Source organism: Solanum verrucosum, unplaced genomic scaffold (genome assembly GCF_900185275.1).
Source record: "Solanum verrucosum unplaced genomic scaffold, falcon-dt-bn FXZP01000257.1, whole genome shotgun sequence".
NCBI lineage: Eukaryota > Viridiplantae > Streptophyta > Magnoliopsida > Solanales > Solanaceae > Solanum > Solanum verrucosum.
In genome coordinates this window covers 1,677,561-1,701,844 of record NW_026020539.1, presented here as the reverse complement: position 1 = coordinate 1,701,844, position 24,284 = coordinate 1,677,561, and the positions used below count along the sequence as shown (strand labels likewise).

The window sequence follows — 24,284 nt, the reverse complement described above, 5'->3', positions numbered from 1 at the left end:
GAACAACTACCCCGTTGCTGCCACTATTCCCAGTGTTGATGGAGCATTAGGCACTGATGCCTTCTTCATTAAGGGATTAAACCCCGAGTTGCAAGTATTGTCTGTTCACATGTCCTCTGTAGGTAAATGTTTTAATGAAGTGAATGACTTTATGAAGAAAATGGAAGGAGTTCGACGTGATGGACAGGCCAAGAGCACATGTAACTTTCATGGTTCGTACTCTGGAGTTTCAGGTAGGTCGACGATTGCAGCCTGGCCAATTCAGTCAGCCCTGCCCGCTTCTACAGGTGGTTACTTGGGAACTCCACAATAGAATTCCATTCAGGATAGTTAGGGATCGCACTTTCATCTGGCAGCAGACCATTTTTTGACCACAGTTGTTACAATTGTGGAGAACATGGGCATATGATGAGAGATTTTCCCCTTCCGCGCATGTCTAGCCTCATGCATCAAAAGACCAGAGCAGTGGTACCTGCGGGCAGCGGTAGTAATGGCAGAGGACGTCCACAAGGTGGGCGAGGAGGAAATCAGTGAGGCCGGGGAACTAGTAATGCAAGTAGAGAAGCAGTGCAACCAGGAAAGAAGGTTGCCCGCCTTTGCGGGCAAGACCGATGCTGAGGTGTCTAATGCAGTGATCACATGTACTATTCTTGTCTATGATCGGATGGCTACTATTTTGTTTGATTCGGGTTCTACTTATTCATATGTGTCAGTTCAGTTTGCCTTGGGATTTGATGCGGTATGTGATGTGCTTGATGCCTCCATCCATGTTTCTACCCAGTTGGAGAGTTTGTCATAGTCACCCATATGTATCGTGCTTGTCCTGTTTTATTTATGGGTTTTCAGACTTAGACTGACTTGGTTATTCTGGATATGAATGACTTTGATATAATCTTACAAGTAACTTGGTTGTCCCCCTATTATGCAGTGTTTAATTGTAATGCTAAGTCTGTGACTCTAGAGATTTCAGGTAGGGAAAAATTATAGGGGGAAAGGGTGTACAAGCTTAAGCTAGCTAAGGTCATATCTTTCGTTCGGGCTAGGAAACTGGTGGGCTAGAAGTGTTTGGCATATTTGGCTCATATTCGGGATGTTGATGCTGAGTCTCCCTCTATTGAGTCTATTCCTATAGTTTCTGAATTCAAAGAAGTGTTTCCTACCGATTTGCCTGGTATGCCTCTGGATAGGGATATAGATTTCTGCATTGATTGGGAACCGAACACTCGCCCCATCTCCATTCCACCTTATCGTATGGCTCCGATAGAATTGATAGAGCTTAAAGCTCAAATCCAGGAGCTTCTTGATAAAGGTTTCATCCATCCTACTGCTTCCCAGTGGAGTGCTTCTGTCTTGTTTGTTAAGAAGAAAGATAGTAGTATGAGGATGTGCATAGACTATCGACAGTTGAATAGGGTCACCATTCGAAATAAGTATCAGGTGCCTCGGATAAATGATCTCTTTGACCAGTTGCTTGGTGCATCAGTTTTCTCTAAGATTAATCAAAGGTTTGGTTACCATCAGTTAAAGATTAGGCTTGAGGATGTACCCAAACCGGCATTCAGGACCTACTATGGGAACTATGAGTTCTTAGTGACGTCGTTTGGGTTGACCAATTCCCCTGCAACCTTCATGAGTTTGATGAACGGGGTGTTCAAACCATTTCTGGATTCATTCATTATCGTCTTTATTGATTACGTCTTGGTTTATTCGAAGAGTAAGGAAGAGCATGCCAACCATCTTCGTATTGTTTTGGGTGTCCTTGGAAAATAGAAGTTGTATGCAAAATTTTCCAAGTGTAAGTTCTAGTTGACTTAAGTTGCCTTTTTGGGGCATGTGGTTTCAAATGAAGGAGTAATGGTAGATCCCCAAAAGATCGAAGCAATCAAGAACTGGGTCCGGCCTAGCTCTATGACTGGAGTTAGGAGTTTCGTGGGGCTCGCCAGCTACTATCATCGTTTTGTGAAAATTTTTGCTTCTATTGCCACGCATTTGACAAGGCTGACTAAAAATGAGGCACCTTTCAAGTGGACTGACAAATGTAAAGAGAGCTTCCAGAAACATAAGACTCTTTTGACCACAACACCTATTCTGACACTGCTGGTGGAAGGTAAAGATTTCATTATTTATTGTAATGCTTCAGATTCGGGCTTGGGTGTTGTGTTGATGCATGAAATAAATGTCATAGCTTATGAATCGCGAGAGTTAAAGGTGCATGAGATAAACTACCCAACACATGACTTGGAGTTGGCAGCGGTAGTGTTTGCTCTCAAGATCTGACGACGTTACCTTTATGGTGTCAAGTGTGAGGTGTTTACTGATCATCATAGTCTACATCATGTATTCACTCAGAAGGAATTGAATCTGAGACAACGAAGGTGGATAGAGTTACTCAAGGATTATGATGTTACCATCCAGTATCATCCGGGTAAGGCTAATGTGGTGGCAGACGCATTAAGCCGGAAGATGGTAAGTATGGGTAGTCTAGCTTGCTTGGGTGTGTCTAAGCGACCTTTGGCCAAGGAGATTCAGACCTTGGAGTCTAAGTTCATGTAGTTGGGCATCTCAGAGAAATGTGGGGTGTTAGCCAACATTGAGGTTAGGCCCACCTTCATTGAGGAGATCAAGGCCAAGCAGTTTGAGGATGAGAGTTTGAATGAGCTCAGAAGGAAGACAGTGTCTGGCAAGGCACAAGATGTGGCTCTTGAAGTTGGTAGTGTGCTTAGTTTTAAGGAAATAATTTGTGTTCCTCGAGTTGATGACTTGATTCAGAAGATGTTGACAAAATCTCATGGTTTGCGTTAATCCATTCATTTGGGTGTGACCAAGATGTATCGATATTTGAAACGACTTTATTGGTGGTCTGGCATAAAGAAAGACATAGCTAAGTTTGTGGCTAAGTGCCAAAACTGTCAGCAGGTAAAGTATGAGCACCAAAGGCCTGCATGTTTGCTTTAGCGAATGACAATTCCTGAATAGAAGTGGGAAATGATAGCTATGGATTTCATGGTTCGTCTCCCTAAGACCTTGGGGAAGTTTTGATTCCACTTGGGTGGTAGTTGACAGACTGTCTAAGTCAGTCCACTTCATTCCGGTCAGAATAGACTATAATGCTCAGCAGTTGTCTAAGGTTTATGTGAAAGAGCTAGTGAGGCTGTATGGGGTGCCCCTTTCCATTATTATAGACCGTGGTATGCAGTTTATGTCCAAGTTGTAGGGAGAATTGCATGAGAAGTTGGGCACTCGACTCACTTTTAGCACAACTTTCCATCCACAGACAGACGAGCAACTATCCAAGTGTTAGAGGACATGTTGAGGGAATGTGTGATTGACTTTGGAGGGCATTAGGATAAGTTCCTGCCTTTGTGTGTGTTCTCCTATAATAATAGCTACCACTCCAGCATTGACATGGCTCCATTCGAGGCACTTTATGGGAGGAAATGTAGATCACCTATAGGGTGGTTTGAGGCTAGAGATGTGAAACTTTTGGAGGTTGATTTGGTGAAAGATGCTCAAGATGAGGTGAGAAACATCCAAGCTAAGCTTCTAGCAGCCTGTAGTTGACAGAAAAAAGTATACAAACCGTAAGGTGAGATACATGACATTCCAGGCTGGTGAGCAAGTTCTTCTTAAAGTGTCACCCACAAAGGGGGTGATGAGATTCGGCAAGAAGGGCAATTAGTACTCGATATATCGGGCCATTTGAGATTTTTGACTGTGTAGGGTCAATGGCTTATAGGTTGACCTTACTGCCTAGCCTATATGGAGTCCATCAAGTGTTCCATGTGTCCATGTTGAAGAAGTATCATAGGGACGGAGATTACATCATAAAGTGGGACTAAATTTTGTTAGACAAAGACCTTCAGTATGAGGAAGAGCCAGTTGCAATTCTTGATTGCGATGTACGGAAGCTGAGGACCAAGGAGATAACGTCCGTGAAAGTTCAATGGAAGCATCGTCTGGTTGAGAAAGTTACTTGGGAAAATCGAGAAGGACATGCGAGACAAGTATCCTAGTTATTCGACGATTCAGGTACTACTCTACTCTTGCCTTAGCCAATTATCCTAGTTTGTCACTCGGGGAGGAGTGATGGATAAATTGGTATCTATTGTAACAACCTATTTCCATCTTTATGGAAAAGCCAATGGGAAAGGAATTTGGGCCAGAAAACTTCTGAGAAGTAACTTGGAAATTTCTAGCCTAGGCCAGGACAAAATCTGAGTCAGGTAAGGTCTAGGACAATTCGGTAATGGATGGGGATTTAATTATGAGTGTGATAACATGAGTGGATAGCCAAGACGTTAAGGAGTCGGCATGACTTTACAGGATCGAATGTGAATTTAGGTGAGTAGAACTCCCGAAACTGATCTTGGCGTGAAAGGGTAGTTTTAGAACGTCCATGTTTGAAGGTGTGTTGTGAAATGGGAGCCTGAAACTCAATTTCTGAGTTTCTGTCTCAGTGCAAGCTGCTGGGGCGGGATTAATCCCTCCGAGGAGGGGAAGAGGGACGCTGTCGTGGGCCAGTCACGACTTAAATCAGGGAAAACCCCCAAAATCGTTATTTTCTTGAAAACTTTGTTCTTAAGAGCTAAGGGATGACCCATGGCTGTTTCTTATCAAATTCCAACGAATTCTCGCACTAATATAAGTTAATTACTCCCCTAATGTGTATTTCGATTCTTAGAACTTAGAATCCTTGTAAATTATCGTTGGGGAAGGGTTTTGGCCTGAAGTTAATGGAGGGGAAAATCCCTAGCTGAACATTAGAATCATGAGTTTGGCCTTGGGTTGATATTGTGATATAATCCAGGTAAATTAGGCCAGCTTGTTTATTGATCTTTGCATTAATTACTTGTTTTAGACCAAGAACAAGCTGAAAGACTTCGGAAAGGGAAGACTCAAGTGTCTTAGGAGTATTCAGGCTTGATTTCGAGGTAGGTGATGGTTCAATTTCCTGTTGTGTGATATACAACTGTTAATTTCTCCATTGTATGCATGCATGTATGTGAATAGGGAAACACGAACAAAATCAAATGAAATGATTATGTGTGAACAATTACATGCCATGAATCTATTGCTTGACTGTGTGACTATGTGCACTGTTCATTGTGGTGTATTGTGACTGTGGTTGTGTTGACTGGATCGAGTGTCACGTTCCGACACATATATTGGACCGACTATCATATTCCGACACATATATTGGATCGGGTGTCACGTTTTGACACATGTATATTGGATCAGGTGACATGTTCCGACACACTAACCGTTTCGGTGCGGGTTCCATGAGAGAACCACTTGTGATTGTTACATTTATATTTACCTGTCATGGTTATTGGGAAATTGTACCTTTCTTCTAAAATGATGATTGAATTGTGGATTCTGTATATGTGCGTTTACTGTGTTGTAATGACTTGCTTATATTACGCTACTGGAGTAGCCGCGTGATCCAACCAGTACACCATTGTTTGTGTACTAATACTTCACTTGCTCTTTCGTTGTTGAGTACAGGGCATCTTTAGGCGGCTATTGACAGACCTCGGTTAGGAGATCATTGACCGAGACCAGATTCAAGGGTGAGCCAGTTCTTTGAGGCTGTCATGGATCCATTAGTAGTTTAGTCCATTCTTTTCGGACTTCGACTATATGTTTAGACTTTGTTTATGTTTTGTTTTTGGGGCTGCACCCCATTTTTTTAGACTTGTTGATTAACACTGTTTTGGTACAATGACTTCTAGTTCTAGGGATTGAATTTACGGATAGTTGTTTTTAGACTTTCGTAGTTTATGGGAACTCCTTATTTAATTCGTCATTTAAACCTGCTTCTGTATCTTTAAATTGTTTAGTTTCTTAAGTTTCTTAGACGGGTTGTGGTAGTGGTTCTGCCACCGAAGGGTTAGTGTGGGTGCCAATCACGGCGGTCTGGGTCGTGACAGAGTCAAATCCATAAATGACTGTACTAAATACTAATGATCAGTTACTTGAAAGGCATTTTAATTCCTATGTTGAAAAATTAGACTATTTGCTAAATAAATATTGGAAAATGGTAAAAAATGCCCTTAAACTATGAGAAAGGAACGGAAATGCCATCCGTTTATAGTATGGCTAAAAAATTCCTTTGTCGTTAATACTTTGGTTCAAAAATTCCTTTGCAGTAAATAGTTTGATCCAGAAATGCCCCTATAGTTACTAAATGGGTCAAAAATATCCTTTTCCGATTAATTTTTCTTTTATTTTTAAACATATTTTTTTTCTAATTAACATATTATTAAAGAGCACTGTTCTTGTTTTCTTTCTTTTAAAATCAATTTAACAAATAAAAATGCTTAATCTCATTTTATCAATAAAATAAAATAACTTCATGTACCCTTTCGACAGATAATATATGCCATATATATAAGATCATAGTATATCCATCATAAAAAATAATTATAATAAAATATATTTTCATTTTATTTTTTTAGAATTGAAGTAAGATAAATATTTGCTAATTTAGAATATATTATTAGAAAAAGAATGTATTAAAAAAAGAAAGAAATAATATATTTTATTTGGAAAATGAGCATTTTTGACCCATTAAATAACAATAAGGACAATTTTGGATCAAAGTATTAACGACAAGGGCATTTTTGGACCAAACTACAAATTGAGGGAATTTTTTTTCCTTTCGCATAGTTTAAGGACATTTTTGATCTATAAATATAGAAGTAAACAATTACGCCTTTTTACCTCTTATTTACGTTGCAAAATTTTTGGTTTTAGATAAATTGTCAAATTAAATACACAATAAATTATCTTATCTAATATAATATATTCTGCTCAATAATATATATATATATATATATATATAACACCTCGCTTATTGAAAGAACTAGAATTAGAAAGAGACATTTTTGGAAAGAATGAAAATCTGGAAAATTTGGTTAAGTAATGTTAATTTTGAGTTTTTGGTCAACTTCAGATGACCATAACTCCTATATCAGGATGATTTAGGTGTGTTTCCAGATATCTTAGGAAAGATCTTGGAATAAGCTTTCCAACGCCACCGAGTTTGCGCGATTCCGAGTTCGTATGAGTTAGATATGCCCATTGGAAGTTGGGTTGTTCGATTAAGGAAAGTCCAATCCGGATTGTGGAAGGGTATTTTGCTCTTTTCCATACCCAACTGAATTAATTCGTTTTTGGTAATATTTTTAAGGTCTAAACTGATAGGATTCAGTTTACGCTTTTGAAAAATAGAGTTAGGGTTTTTGGAGAAAGAACGCAAGAGGAGAAGAAAGGAGAAAAGAACCAAGATCATCATTCGTAAGGATTTAGCTTGTGGATTTCGTCAAGGGGTGATTCCTACGTGGTATGTGAGATCACATAGCGTTGGGTTAGTTCACCCATGCGCCAATCCTGATTCAATTCAACAAAGTTATATTGATTTGAAAGTAAATCATATGAGTTCTTGATGAAATTCGTTTGAAATCTTGTGGGTTCTTGTTGTTGATGTGTCTTGAGATTGATTAATGTATATAGGTGTGAATTTGAGTTGAATCTTTCATATATTGGGGGTTTAGTCGATTCTAGGTGTTTGGGGAAAGAACCATTTGAGTTTGGAGGGTTTAGAGTTGAAAAACGAGCAAGAAAAATCGTCAAACACCTGGGGAAATGGGTGGGGCGTCGCGCCAGCCAGCGCGCCCCAAAGAGTTCTCTGAGGTTTCACCCTTGGGGCGCCGTACCAGCCAGCACTCGCCAGGCTAGGCTCTGAAGTTTGCCTCCTGTCACCCCGCGCCTCTCAGAGCGCCAGGGACACCAGTTCTTCCCATTTCTTCCCCAAGCTTCCGTACTAGTTCCTTAGCAATGTATCTATGTTTTCTAGTTGATTCCAACACTCTTACATCTAAACATAATGAAATCATCCATAAACATGATATCATGAACCTTGAATCTATATTCAATTCAAGGAAAGTTAAGCGTCAAGTCTAAAAGTTAAGAAGCAAGTCAAGAGAAGTTTATAAAGTTTTCAAAAGTCTTTCACAAACGTTTTAATTTTTTTTTAAGACTTAAGTTTTAAGTTAAGCAAAGAGTAAATAGTTGAGTACATTTCTTCAAAAGAGTATATCGGGACTATGTATTCCCAAAGAGTAATTTTTTTTCACATTTACAGAAGAAAGGGAAACACCAATTTCCAAGAGAGCTTTTAAGCTAAGTTTTGAGTAATTATCTCAAACCAAATAAAGAAGTTTTGTTTTGAAACATATGAGCTAAGTATATTTTGGCAGTAGTATTGAGCACCGATATGGGGATCTGAGTTCATATTAACTCAAGTCTCCATAAACCATGTAGCCATCATGGGTAGTAAATGATCATACTTTTTAGATCACTCCTAAAGTTCTTTTTAGCATAGACTAGTGGATCCACTTAGTTAAGGCGTTCTATATGACGGCAAAGTATAGGACAGTTCTGGCAGCGTGGGCAAGACGTTGTATCACCACTTTGGCTCATAGTGGTAGTTGTCGGTTATAAAAACTCCCACAAAAACTATATTACTTTATTACACGAGTAAAGTTGAGTTTGTTATTGCATTTCTTTAACGAACTGAGTTGCTTTCTACAGTTTTAAAAGCTTTCTATATATTGCATGTGTTTTATTGCTTTATATTGAGTTAAGTTGTTCATGAGTTGAGTAAAGCCAAGGTAAGTGTTCTTTTCAGATTCTTGTCAAGCCTATGTTATGTTTAACATTCCAACTCGCATATTTGTACATTTAATGTACTAATGCTAGTTGGCCTGCATCGTCTTATGATGCTGACGTAGGTAACCATGATCAACATCCATCGCCTCGTTGATCAAGTTTAGCACTCAGAGTTAGTTGGTGAGCCTCCTTTCTTTCCAGAGTCTCATTTTCATAATTGTTTAGCTCTTCAGTTGTAACGATGATCGGGGGTCCTGTTCTGACATCCCTCTTTGTTTTAGAGGCTTCATAGATAGTTATCAGTCAGTTGTCTTTACATTATTATTTCATAAGTTAAGACTTGAGTTGCCATTTTGGCCAAGTTGAATGTTTGACCTTGAACGTTCTAAATATTTTATTAAACAATTGAGAAGAGATGTATTGAATCCTTGTAATTATGCTTTTAAGTCTTCTGCTAAGTAAGTAAGCCAGTCCAAGGGTTTGCTTGGGACCAGAAATGGTTCTCGAGTGTCAACCATGTCCAGAGGTATAGGCTCGGGGCATGACTAACTTGGCATCAGAGCACAAAGTTCAAGAGTCCTAGGGACTCTATGAATCCCTGTCTGTAGAGTCCGAGTAATTGGTGTGAAGCGCGCCACATCTATAATTAGGAGGCTGCAACACTTAGGAAATTATCTCATTTCTTTCACACTCATTTCGTGCGTTAGAGTTTGATCTTTAAGAAGTTTCTTTCTAATTCATGCTTGCACGTGTTTTTCGGTTAATCATGCCTCCACGAAGAGCTGTCAGAGGTCGTCCTGCTAGGCGTAATATTGAGGAGCAAGGGGTACCTAATGCACCTGAAGTACAACCCCAAGGAGAAGTTACTAATGCTGAGTTCAGGGAAGCAATAAAGATGCTGAGTCAAGTTGTGACTAACCAGGTTGGGCTGCAAAAAGGAGCTCGAATGAAACGACCCCAAAAATGCCCGAAAATGTGCTTCGGAAACACCTATAATTGTAATTTCCATATATCTCAAAATCCATGCATGATTTTGGAAATTCGACTTCATATTCTTATTCAGGGGGTCAAATTGAGTGGGAAATGGGTCTAACACGAATTTTAGAGCAACCGTATCAAAATTCGAAAATCGCAAAAAAATGCGATTTGGAGGGTCAACTTTGAAGAGGCATATCTCTTAGCACACAAGGAACTGGAAAGTACACTACCTATTAAATTAAAGCCCTTTGAGTTATCTTTCCAACGCACCTAGTTTCACCTCATTCCGAGTTAGGATGAAGGAGTTATGACCATTTTCGTAAAACCTGTCTGTGCAGATTTGCAATTTCCAGTAAGCTGTTTTTTTTTTAAAGCCTCATTTTTTAGGCTAAGTGTTGGGGCGTTTTTTTTTATAAAAAGGGGATATGTCCCATACTTAGTCATATTTTTTTTCTAACTTCAAAACACTCAAAAACACTCTCTAAGCCCTCTCCAAAATTCCACCAAGATCTTCAACCAAATTCAAAGATCTCAAGCTCTAATTCCGGATTCAAGACTCAATCTCAAGCTTCAATTCTCCATTCCAATCTTCATCAAGGATTCTCCAAAGTTGAGGTATGTGAGTTTGATTGTGAAAACCTTCCTTTCCACAAGTCCAACCATTTATCCTCTATTTTTACTTCAAGTTTATGGGTCCTTATGGTTATTTATGAACTCTTGAAGTATGGAATTACTACTACACACCCCATTATGGTCTATTTTGCATATTATCATGAAATGGAATTATTATGTGATGTTTATGGTTTTCATGCTTCCATGATTAAATTATGAAAGTTGATATATATATATGTATGTTGTTGGTGGGCTGATTTATATGGATTTTGGAATTGGTTGGACTTAGTACTCTTGAAATGCATGATTTTATTTACATGAACAATAGCCCACCATGTGTTTGATAAAATGTCCACTTATAGAATTCTTAGGAAATGGAAGGTCCAATGTACGTCCTATGAGTCGGATGGTCATATAATCATTGAAATGATGATGAAATAGATACATGTATATGATTTTCTCTATATAAGTGTTGTGAGTCGACCAAGCCTAGCTCGGGAGGTTGTAGGCCCGGGTAACCGTATCGAGGGGTTGGTACCTTGGTTGCCTAGTACGGGGGGTAGTAGGCCCGTATAACCACATCGAGGGGTTTGTACCTTGGTCCCTAACTCGGGGGGTGGTAGGCCCGGGTAACCACATTGAGGGGTTTGTACCTCTTTCGCCTCTCCAAGGGGGTGGTAGGCCTTGGAAATACTATATTGATGGTCACTCGCCACACATGCACTACGTCCCACTAAATATGATTTTTATGTAAGCATCATTATATATATTATCTCATCAATATGCTATCTATCGGGTATGATTATGCATTTTGCCTATGATGTCCATCTATTATTGCATTGCATTGCATCCCATATACTTAGTACATTCAAACGTACTAATGCATACTCTATGCCTACATGATGTCACCATGTAGGGACCGGAGCACCGCGTGACCATCCTCCCCCGCGTGGCTAATACGATTTTCTATCGAGGTTATTGGTGAGTCCTCCATTCCGGGGACGTTGCTTATGATCTTTTGCTATGTATAAGACTTTTCCTTTTTAGTTATGTTTTGACTATGAGGGTGAGCCTGGTTGTTTGTCTTGGCCCCCGCTAAAGTACCCATGTTTAGAGGTGGTGTTGGACAAGTTGTGTATTATGCTTGAGCTTGACTCATCTATGGTATTTATGTATCATTTCTTTTTTTTTCTTGCTCCCTTAGTCCCGATTTCCCCCTTGATTATGCTTATCGTTTATGGTCATTTTAATTGCTTCCGCGACCAAGGATTTGTAATGATACACTATGAGGCTTGTTTGGGGTTCCTTCGGGTTCCCCATTCGCCGGTCACGTCTAGGCCCTAGGCTTGGGTCGTGACATTGACAAGAAGAGACTGGCACTTCGAGGATTCGCGAGTTCTTAAGGATGAACCCTCCAAGTTTCACTGGTTCAAGCACTACTGAGGATCCAGAGAACTTTATTGAGGAGCTGCAAAAGGTATTTGATATCATGCGCGTTGCTGATACTGAGAGGGTGGGACTAGCTGCATACCAAATGAAGGTTGTCGCTAGGATTTGGTTCGACCAATGGACAAAGAACCGAGATGAGGATGCACCACCTGTGAGTTGGGATTATTTTGAGGAGGCATTCTTGGGGTGTTTATTTTCTCAAGAACAGTAAGAGGCTAAGGTATGCGAGTTCCTTACCCTTAAGCAAGAGACACTAAGTGTTCATGAGTATGGGTTGAAGTTCACCCAACTATCCCGTTATGCTCCGAAGATGGTTGCGGATATGAGGAGTAGAATGAGTCTGTTTGTTGCTGGGTTGTCCTGTCTATCAAGAAAAGAGGGAAGGGGAGCGATGCTAATTGGGGACATGGATATATCGAGGTTAATGGTATATGTGCAGCAGGTTGAGAAAGAGAAGCTGAGGGATAGGGAGGAGTTTAGAAACAAGAAGGCTAAAACAGGGAATGAGTCCGGGCAGCAGAAAAGTAATGTGAACCATTTATCCTTTCAGTAAAAGCAAAAAGGGCTTACTCCATCATCTGCTAGTGCACCTGCACCCAGAAACAAATGTGAGTATAATAGTCAGAATTCCCAGCACTTCAGGGCTAGACCTGCCCAATCTCAGGGTAGGGTGGCACAAGGAGGTAACTTGGCTCCTACATGTGCTATGTGTGGTAGAACCCACCCAGGTAAGTGTTACGATGGTTCCACAGGTTGCTTCAAGTGTGGAAAAGAGGGTCACTTCATGAAAGAGTTCCCTAAGAACCGGCAAGGTAGTGGAAATAAGGGTAATATGACCCAATCTTCATCAATTGCTCCACCAGACAGGGCAGCACCTAGAGGAGCTACTTCCGGTACTAGCGGAGGAGCAAACCGTCTTTATGCGATCACTAGTCGCCAAGAGCAAGAGAACTCTCCGATGTTGTCACTGGTATGATCAAAGTCTTTACTCTTGATGTTTATGCTTTGCTAGATCCTTGAGCAAGTTTATCTTTTGTGACTACTTATGTTGCAAATTATTTTGATGTTCTTCCTGAGAAGCTTTGTGAACCTTTTTGTGTTTCTACACCTATTGGGGAGTCTAATCTAGCAGAGCGAGTATCGTGATTGTGTCATTTCCATCAATCAAAAGAACACCATGAATGATTTAGTTTAGTTATACATGGTAGATTTTGATGTCATTCTAGGCATGGACTGACTTCATGCCTGTTATGTGTCATAGATTGTAGAACTCGAGTTGTCAAGTTCTAGATTCCTAATGAGCCAGTCATAGAGTGGAGTAGTAGTTCAGCAGTGCCTAAGGGTCGTTTCATTTCATACCTTAAAGCGAGAAAGTTAGTTTTTAAGGGTTGTGTCTATCACTTAGTCCGAGTTAATGACTCTAGTGTTGAGATACCTTCAATTCAGTCAGTTCCAATAGTAAAATAGTTTCCAGAAATCTTTTGAGATGATCTACCTGGAGTCCCTCCTGAGAGAGAAATAGACTTCGGCATAGACATTTTTCTTGATACTCATCTTATCTCTATTCCGCCATATAGAATGACAACAACAGGGTTGAAAGAGCTTAAATAATAGTTGAAAGATCTCCTTGATAAGGGCTTTATTCGACCAAGTATCTTATTTTGGGGCGGTCCGATCTTATTTGTGAGAAAGAAAGATGGTTTCCTTAGGAAGTGTACATATTATCGTCAGTTGAACAAGGTTACCATCAAGAACAAGTATCCTCTTCTGAGAACTGATGATCTTTTTTATCAACTTCAGGGTGCTTCTTCTTTTTCTACGATTGACCTCAGATCTGGTTACCATCAGTTGAAAGTAAGGGAGTGTGATATTCCCAAGACAACATTCAGAACCCGTTATGGTCATTATGAGTTTCTGGTCATGTCGTTTGGTTTAACCAATGCACCCGCATCGTTCATGTACCTTATGAATAGAGTATTCAAGCCTTCTTTAGAGATGTTTATTATCATTTTCATTGATGACATTCTAATCTATTCGAGGAATGAGAAAGATCATGCTAGCCATCTTAGAATAGTTCTTCAAACTTTGAAATATAAGGAGTTATATGCTAAGTTCTCTAAATGTGAGTTTTGGCTTGAGTCTGTGGTATTCTTGGGCCACATAGTTTCCGGTGATGGAATTAGAGGTCATACCCAAAAGATAGAGGCAATACAGAATTGGCCTAAACCCACATCTCCAACTAATATTAGGAGTTTCTTGGGTTTGGCTGGATATTATAGAAGGTTCGTAGAGGGGTTCTCATCTATTTCAGCCCCTTTGACCAAGTTGACTTAGAAGACATTTAAGTTTTAATGGTCTGAAGCTTGTGAGAAAAGCTTTTAGGAATTGAAGAAGAGGTTGACTACTTCCCCAGTGTTGACCTTACCAGAAGGTACTCAAGGTTTGGTCGTATATTGTGACGCGTCTAGAGTTGGTTTAGGTTGTGTGTTAATGCAGAATGACAAAGTTATAGCTTATGCCTCCAGACAGTTGAAAGTTCATGAGAAGAATTACCCAACCCATGATCTAGAATTGACTATCATAGTATTTGCTTTAAAAATATGGCGTCATTATCTTTATGGTGTTCATGTGGATGAGTTCAGCGATAACAAGAGTCTTCATTATGTGTTTAGTCAGAAAGAGCTTAATCTCAGACAAAGAAGGTGGTTAGAGTTACTCAAGGATTATGATATGAGTATCCCCTATCACCCATGCAAGACTAATGTTGTTACTGATGCCTTGAGCAGGTTGTCTATGGGTAGTACCACCCATTTTGAAGAAGATAAGAAAGAGTTAGCAAAAGAGGTGCATAGACTTGCACGACTAGGTGTTCAACTAATGGATTCCACAGAAGGAGGAGTAGTGGTGATGAATGGGGCTGAATCATCATTAGTGTCAGAAGTAAAAGAGAAGCAAGACCAAGATCCTTTATTGCTTGAATTAAAGGCAAGTGCTCATAAGAAAAAAGTTATGGCTTTTGAACAAGGGGGAGATTGTGTTTTGAGGTATCAAGGTATATTGTGTGATTGTTTTCAAAGGTAATTGGGATGAGAACCTACTTCTTATTGAATTTACTTACAATAATAGTTACCACTCTAACATCCATATATGGCTCCTTATGAAGCTCTTTATGGAAAAAGGTGCATATTTCCTATTGGATGATTTGAAGTTGGTGAAGCTAGGTTGATAGGACCAGATTTAGTTCATCAAGCTATGAAGAAGGTAAAAGTAATTCAAGAGAGGTTGAAAACAGTGCAGAGTGGTCAGAAATTCTACACTAATGTTAGGAGAAGAGAGTTAGAGTTTATGAGGTTTGGTAAGAAGGGGAAGCTTAGTCCCCGGTATATTGGTCCTTACTGAATATTCAAAAGGGTTGGTAATGTAGCTTATGAGTTAGAGCTACCTTAAGAGTTAGCAGCGGTGCATCTGGTATTTCATATTTCCATGTTGAAGAAGTGCATGAGCGATCCTTCATTGATCATACCAACTGAAGACATTGGGATCAAGGATAGCTTATTTTATGAAGAGATTTCGATTCAGATTCTAGATCTCCAAATTCGCAAGTTGAGAACAAAAAAGGTAGCATTAGTCAAAGTTCTTTGGAGGAACCAATTTGTTGAGAGTGTTACTTGGGAACCTGAGGAAGATATGAAAAAGAGATATCCACATCTCTTTAAATCCAGAGAAGTTCCAGATCAAGGTACTAATCCTTTTCTTGGTATTCATTTATAAGTTGGCATGTTGTAATTACATTATGCTTGTTGGGTGTTTGAACTGCATGTTTAATTTTACGCTCTTAGCCTACTAAGAGTAAATCTCATTCGAGGATGAATGTTTCCAAGGGGGAGATATTGTAACACCTCTTTTTTTGAAAGAACTAGAATTAGAAGAGCCGTTTTTGGAAAGAATGAAAATCTGGAAAATTTGGTTAAGTAATGTTAATTTTGAGTTTTTGGTCAACTTCAAATGACCATAACTCCTAGCTCAAGATGAGTTTGGTGTGTTTCCCGATATCGTAGGAAATATCTTGGAATAATCTTTCCAAAGCCGCCAAGTTTGCGTGATTCTGAGTTCGTATAAGTGAGATATGCCCATTGAAAGTTGGGTTGTTCGATTAAGGAAAGTCCAATCCAGATTTTGGAAGGGTGGTTTGGTCTTTTCCATACCCAACTGAATTAATTCGTTTTTGGTAATTTTTTAAGGTCTAAACTTATAGGATTCAGTTTACGCTTTTGAAAAATAGAGTTAGGGTTTTTGGAGAAAGAACGCAATAGGAGAAGAAAGGAGAAAAGAGCCAAGATCATCGTCCGTAAGGATTTAGCTTGTGGATTTCGTTAAGGGGTGATCCCTACGAGGTATTTGAGATCACATAGCGTTGGGTTAGTTCACCCACGCGCCAATCATGATTCAATTCAGCAAAGTTATATTGATTTGAAAGTAAATCCTATGAGTTCTTGATGAAATTCGTTTGAAATCTTGTGGGTTCTTGTTGTTGAAGTTTCTTGAGATTGATTCATGTATTTAGGTGTGAATTCGAGTTGAATCTTTCATATATTGAGGGTTTAGTTGATTCTAAGTGTTTGGGAGAAAGAACCATTTGAGTTTGGAGAGTTGAGAGTTGACAAACGAGCAATAAAAATCGTCAAACACTTAGGGAAAGGGGTGGGGCGTCGTGCCAGCCAGCGCGCTCCAAAGAGTTCTATGAGGTTTCACCCTTGGGGCGCCGCGCCAGCCAGCGCTCCCCAGGACAGGCTCTTAAGTGTGCCCCCTGGAGCCCTGCGCCTCTCAGAGCGCTAGGGACGCCAGTTCTTCCCATTTCTTCCCCAACCTTCCGTACTAGTTCCTTAGCAATGTAACTATGTTTTCTAATTGATTCCAACACTCTTGGGTACATCTAAACATCATGAAATAATCCATAAACATGTGATCATGAACCTTGAATCCATAATTCAATAGAATCTATTTATATAATTTGGTCTCTTATTTTTCCTCATAGAAATGTCAATAAAAAGTGATAAATTAAAAGATATAATAATATTACAACCAAACAACACGAAATAATCTTTTATTATATATATATATAAAATTACAATTACTAATATAAAAATATATGAACACCGTTTAAATAAGAACAAAAGGCCGAAAGGCCTATGCTACTCTTATTTTCTTGGAAATAAATATGAATTTTTGTTCTTCAATTGACAAATTTTCCAACATTTTGTTGTAATAAATCTATAAATAGGTATATGATTCTTTATCATATTTAATTTTTTATAGCTGTTTTATATCGAAATACTGGTATTATAATAATTTTATTTCTTTATCCTTATTATAATATTTTTATTATTTATAATTATGAAATTACTAGTTTTACCATAACATATTTATTAGTCTTAATTATGAGGAGGAGATTAGTTTTTAATTTTTGAGTAATAAACATCAATACTTAGCATTAATTCAATAAAGAATTTGTTTCATTTCTTCAATTGTTAAAAGTAACTAGTATACGTACTCGCGCGTTGCGCGACAATATATGAACTTATGATTAATTTAATTTCATGAAACATCAAATAGTTGAAATATTTTTACATATTTGTTCTTTATTATTTTTATGTTGTATTGATTTATTGATATATTTTTCATATTAACAATTTATTAGTTAAAAATATTTCACATGAAATGTAAAATATCATAAGATTAAATGACATGTTAGTATATTTTGCATATATGTTTTTTTCAAATTCAAAAGATTCAAAATATTCTTTACATTCTTAAATTTGTGTCAAACGATAATAGAAAAGTAAATTTGTGTCAAACGATAATAGAAAAGTAATTTACAATAGAGTCAATATAAAATCATGTCATAATAATAGAAACATGTACATGTTATATGCATTTTTTATTAATCATTGAAAATAATTAATTACAAATAGTGAGTAAGTTACTTTTATATTTTCTAAAAAGAAAATAATAATTTAATTTTTTTTATCAATGAATAGATGTCGAGGAACTTATCAATTTTTCTAGTATTCTATTATAGTGATTACTGCGTAAGTTCCTTTTATGACTATTATAAAATTTATCATAATTTTTAGTATATATTATTTTAATACAACGTGTAATGTTTATTTATTATTTTCTTCAAATTGTTATTTTTGTTTAATCATAAAAAATAATACTTACAACAATTTCTGTTTTTATTAACTTAAATATATTTCAATACAACGTGTAATAGTTACTTACTATTTTCTTCCCCATGTTATTTTCTTTAATCATATATCAATAATACATACAACAATTTAATTTTTTTTAACATAAATACCTTTAGTAATAATTCTTATAATGTTCTATTAATAATAATGATTGAAATTATTTATGATCACTATTAAAGTTTCTACATAATTGAGATATAAATTGAGGTTACGTACAAATAAAAATATTTTTGAACAAACAAAATAAATACATGCACTATTAGAGAGTAGTTATATAATTATCTTACAATTATAATAAACACGAAAAAGTGTAACTATCTTCAGAAATTATAAATATTAAATTCAAAATTTGAACTTTTAATTAGTCAGTCTCAATTATTTAAAAAATTACAAATAAAATAACTAACTTATAATTTTAAAAATAATTTTATAATTCCTAATTAACTATTTAAAAATTTATATAAATTCTATATTTTTAAAAAATGTCTGAATTCCATGTTATAATAAAAATAATCTTAATTTTGAGTTCGCTTTGATCTAATATTTTGAAACACATTAATATTTGTCTCGATCTCATATACAATGGTGCATATTCTCTTATTAATTAAATGGTAATTTCTAATTAACTAAATGACCTATTATTTATTTCAGTTTTGACAAAATAATTTCAAATTCTCTGATAACTTATAATATAAGAAGTCTTTTTTGTACATTTAATTTCTAGAATAGCTGTATATTCTATAGGTTTGAAGGCTCTAAATTTCAAAGACAACCCATTTTTTTAAGTATAGTAACAATTTTAAAAAATTATATTTTAAATAAAATTTAACTGAACAAATGAACAAAATTTTGTTCATACTTTAATATTTTATCATTCACACATATATTACTAAAAAGCTATAAGAAAGTGGAATAATATGCAAAAATCATGATATTCTACATTTATCGATACATTATACTAATAATTCCATAGTAATTAATATATTCAATTGCACATGTTTAGCATTTTAAAAATGTGAATATATTACCAATAATCCAACAATCAATAATATGTTAGTGTAAATTATTGAACAAAATTAACAGAGAATGAAAAAAAAAATTAGAATAACTTCACTAAAATTAAATTAAAAAAATAACGTACAATCTAAAAAAAAAATTAATCACGGTTAAAATATCAAAGATTACAAATGTAAATAAAAAAAACATAAAACTCATTTGATTTAAAGAATTTAATTACATATTATCACAAAAACAAAACAAATTGAATGAAATAAACTAAAAAGTCACAATAAGACATTATGCTTATCAATATCATTATTTGCAGAGGATTTTCAGTTTGATAAATATTTTTCTTTTTTTTCTTGGACTTCCACTTTTTTATTTGCAAATATATTCAAATTTTCTTCGGCTAGCCATCAAATAATCTACCTATTCACCCCATAAAAAATGAAGATAAGAAGAATGAAACTAATTTAAGAAACAAAATTACACATTTGAAGAAGAATAGATTCATGGTTCAATCATTTGATTTAAAGAATTTATGTACAAAATATGACAAAAACAAATCAAATTGAATGAAATAAACTAAAAAAAAAAAAACATAATAAGACATTATAGATCTAACAATATCATCATTTGCAGAGGATTTTCACTTTGATAAATATTGTTCTTCATTCTTGAACTTCTACTATTTTATTCGCAAATATATTCAAATTTTATTCGGCTAGCCATCAAATAATTTACCTATTCACCAAATAAAAAGATGAAGATAAAAAGAATAGAAATAATTTAACATACAACATTACACATTTGAAGAAAAATAAATCTACAATTCAATAATAAACACATGTTAGTATAAATGACGGAATAAAAAATCAACAAAAAATAATAAAATTAAAATGTATTCGATTAGCTGCACTAAAATTTAATAATATACGATTACAAATAAAATTAATCAAATTTTAATTCATACTCTAATATTTTATCACCAACAAATATATTATTAAAATAAAAAATCTATAAGAAAGTGAGGTAACATGCATAACTATGATAGTAAATTATATTACACATTTATCAATATTATTATATTAATGATTCCATAACACGATTTTTAATTTCATATATTTAACATTTTAATAAATGTGAAGATATGACCAATAATTCAATAATATAAAAACATGTTAGTATAAATGATTGAATAGAAAAATTTAACAGAAAATGATAACATAAAAAGTATTAGAATAACTTCACGTAAACTAAATAGAAAATAACACAATCATTAAAAAATATTAATCACAGTAAAAATCATCAAAGATTACAAATGTAAATAAAAAAAGAACATAGAAAACTCATTCGACCTAAAGAATTAGGGTATAATATATGATAGAAACAAATCAAATTGAATGAAATGAACTAAAAAAAGTTCACAAAAAGACATTATAAATCTAACAATATCATCATTTGCATAAGATTTCCACTTTGATAAATATTGTTCTTCTTTTTCTTGGACTTTCACTTTGTTATTTGCAAGTATATTCAAACTTTTTTTTCCGGCTAGCCGTCAAATAATCTACCACTTCGCTCCATAAAAAGATGAAGATAAGAAGAATGGAAATAATTCAACAATTCAACAAATAATACTACACATTTGAAGAAGAATAGATCAATTAATTTTTTTAATGAACTTTGTTTATGTATATATAGGAAATGGAGATAATGGATAGAGTAGTTTTAGGTAACCACTTTAAATTCAAATTCAAAAAGTAACTACTTTGTCATTTTAAAAAAAAATAATTACGTGGGTTGGTTACTTATTTTGAAAAAAACACATTTAAAATATTTTTTTATTTTTTAAAACTAAAGTATATCTTCATTTAACAGATTTTTTAAATATGGGGGGTAGTTTTGCTATTTATTTACTTAAAATGATTGATGCACGTTTTTTATTGATTTTTTTTCTTTTTTAAGTTATAAAGAAAAAATATTATTTTTTAAAAAATAAAATCTTTTAGAGATCTATCAAATTGGCAGTGGTTTTTTTTCCCTTTTTCAATTCACGTAAGTTTTACACTGCTATTAATTTAAACTAGTATACATACCCGCGCGTTGCGCGGATATTTTAAAATATAATAATTTTTAAACTTAAAAATAATTAATATGAATTATTATTATTGAGTAACAAAAGTGCATGTATATAATATTAGGATATAGTTTTTAAAAAATTAAATTAATTTTATATAAATAATTAATATATTTTTTTATAATATTAATTAGAAAAAGGTTAGACATTATAAACGTCACCAACATGCTATTATGAATATAACGTGAAAACATACATGGTATTTCATTTCAAATCAATTTTAATTTGAAATTTGAAAGCAATGATATCAATTATTATCTTTAAATTGAAATACATGTGGAGAGATTTTATATGATAGAATGAAAATTTTGAAATGATAAAATAAAGTTGATCAACATGAAAATCCAAAAATAACACTTTGCAAGTTATCATTCATTATATTTAAATCTTCTGAGCATGTTAAATTGCTAAAGAAATAAGAATTATAACACAAATTAAGCTTGACTATATAAGTTCTCACTAATCTAAATCCTAACTTTATCAACGTGAATCTCATCCATTTTCAAATATAATTTCTAGTATAGTAAGATAAGCCATATATTTATAAAATTGTCCATATGTCTTTTATTTTGTATGTACAATTCAACATTAGCTTTAATTATTATTATTTTATTTATAAAGGATAAAAAGCTATAATAATTTTACATTATGAAAATTTATTTTACACGATTATTAAAAGATATAATAGGAAATACTTCTTATTCTAAGTTAGCCTATATATTAAAAGTTAAAAATATAATCGGGAATGTTTCTTATCCTAAATTTTGCAGTTAAATTGAAATTAAAAAATATAATATGAGATGCTTCTTATCCTAAATTTGCATATATGGAGTATAATTTTTGAAATACTCATAAAGAGTAGTTTGAATTTATTCTCTTTTTTTTTTTTAAATGATAACTCGAATACATTTGATGACATCTTTAAAAATAAAATATAGATTTAAAATTATTTAAATTTATTTTTAAAATTCAAATTTTGTTTTTTGTATGTGATGTTAAACGTGGTACTTTTGTTTTTCCTATTATATATAGGTAAAAGAGTAAATTGAGTTTTGAGAGATTAGAGTAGTTAGGTAAGTGGATAAGGGATTTTAGGTTTAGTTTCATTTCCTTATTATCTTTATCTATTTTAAAATAAAAAATAAAAAATTACCTACATATATTTAACCATCCTTATTAATTGTGAAAACTGCTTTAAAATCATTTTAAATTTTAAATTTAAAAAAATAAAAGAGTAATTTATTAGTTTTTAAAGAGGTATTATTATTAAAATAAATTATTATTTTAAAATCATTTAATTTATTATTTTGGCTAAAGAGGAATTATTATTATTTTTTAAATTCAATTTATTATTATAATTTATAATTTATAATAAATAATAAATTTGAGTTATTAAATTTAAAAAAAAAAAAAGAAGAAATTTCTTGTCATAGGCTATGCAACCCTTCAATCCTCAACATGCTATGCAATCCTTCAATCTAAAGAAAAAAAATCACACTATTTTAAGTCATTTTGTCATAGTGCATAATAAAGATAATCATTAATAAATATGAAATAAATTAAGAAATAGAACTTCCTGAACTTTTTCGGCAAAATTATGTGAATCATCTTCTTCAGTTAATAAATTCCAGATGATTGCATATATGTTAGCACATACTATGTCTTCATTGCAATATTTTTTAATAGTTCGTCAATTTATTTTTGTAACCAACATATAATTTTTCAAATAATAGTATGAAACATCATTCTCTATAATGCAAATAACATCTCCAAACTAAAATGTAAAAGATAAGGCAAAACTAATAGAAATTGATAGAAAATTAGGAAAGCAAAATAAGTTTCCTACATGAAAAATACGATAGCACAATCTCTTAAAATGTAAATTTGAAAATAATATGAAGTGAACATCAGATCTGCCTACTCTTAGCAAGAATGTTGATGACTTCTTCCTTCAGTTTTATCATTGCAAATACAACACATTATACCTCGTGACAATTTTATTGATATATTTATATTAATATTTTAAATGGTATCATTAGAATGACTTTTTCCCCATAAATTGTAAAACTTTTTCTTCTCTAATTAAAATTAAAATAAGTTAAAAAAATTAGTACTTGTTAATTTAACAAATGACATAGTAAATTTCCTCACAAAGCAATATACAGTTATACACACACAAACACACACACACAAAAGCCACCACTTTCAACTTAACATTTTCATGTTGCAGGGATCACATAAACTCAAATCTGCAAAATATAAAACAATATTAGTGTATGTTATTATTTATATTAGAAACTCGCATGATAAATAAAGAATTATATTTATTATAATATAAATAATCAACGACCACCCATACTCCTTTATACAACAATTTTTCCTTAAAACTATTAATTTATTAGAAGAAGAACAATAGTCTGTAAATAATTAATCAACTGTAACCATATTGATAGTCGATAGAAGTCCACATTTTTGGTATGTAATTTTAAAAAATCTTGGATAGTTTTTCATACCTGATTTTAAATTAATGCATATGATAATTCACTGCTTGAAGCAATACATTTGTGCATTGAAGATGAGTTTCTCACTCTGAAAAATGATTGTTCTAAAGGATAATACTAACAAAATGAATAATTTTTTTCTGAAAAAAGAAGACATTTATTTATAGAATGAATTAAGCAAATTGATAAATGGGTAGGTGGTTGCCTTTATTATAGGAATTCAAAAATAAAAGGTAGTTACATATTTGAAAAAAACCGTATTTTTTAGATATGTTTTTTTTTTCAGATTTAAATTAAACCGTATTTGATTATCCTTTAAGCAAATTTTCATATTTAAATGGGAAGTTAGATAAACATGGAATTTATTAGATTTTTTCTTTTTCTCTTTTTGGGGTCTTTTTTTTATATACATTTTCTTTTTAAAAATAAATAAATCCGTGAGTTGGTTATTTTTTTGAAAAATTCACATTTAATTAGTGGCCATTTTACTTTTCATTATTATTATTATTATTATTATTATTTTTTTATTATTATTAATAAGAGTTAAGAAAATAATTACGTGGGTTGGTTACTTATTTTGAAAAAAACACATTTAAAATATTTTTTATTTTTTAAAACTAAAGTATATCTTCATTTAACAGATTTTTTAAATATGGGGGGTAGTTTTGCTATTTATTTACT

The 24,284-nt window shown here is 33.8% G+C and overlaps 1 long non-coding RNA gene across 1 annotated transcript in view; it reads left to right on the top strand.

Annotated features, from left to right (window-relative positions):
* LOC125809969 (uncharacterized) overlaps positions 1-11,452 on the top strand; it is a 96,888-nt gene extending 85,436 nt beyond the window's left edge. The window contains exon 2 of the long non-coding RNA XR_007441838.1: positions 11,380-11,452. This is a non-coding gene — a long non-coding RNA (uncharacterized LOC125809969). The remainder of the gene's footprint in view (positions 1-11,379) is intronic.
* The last annotated feature ends 12,832 nt before the right edge of the window (positions 11,453-24,284 follow it).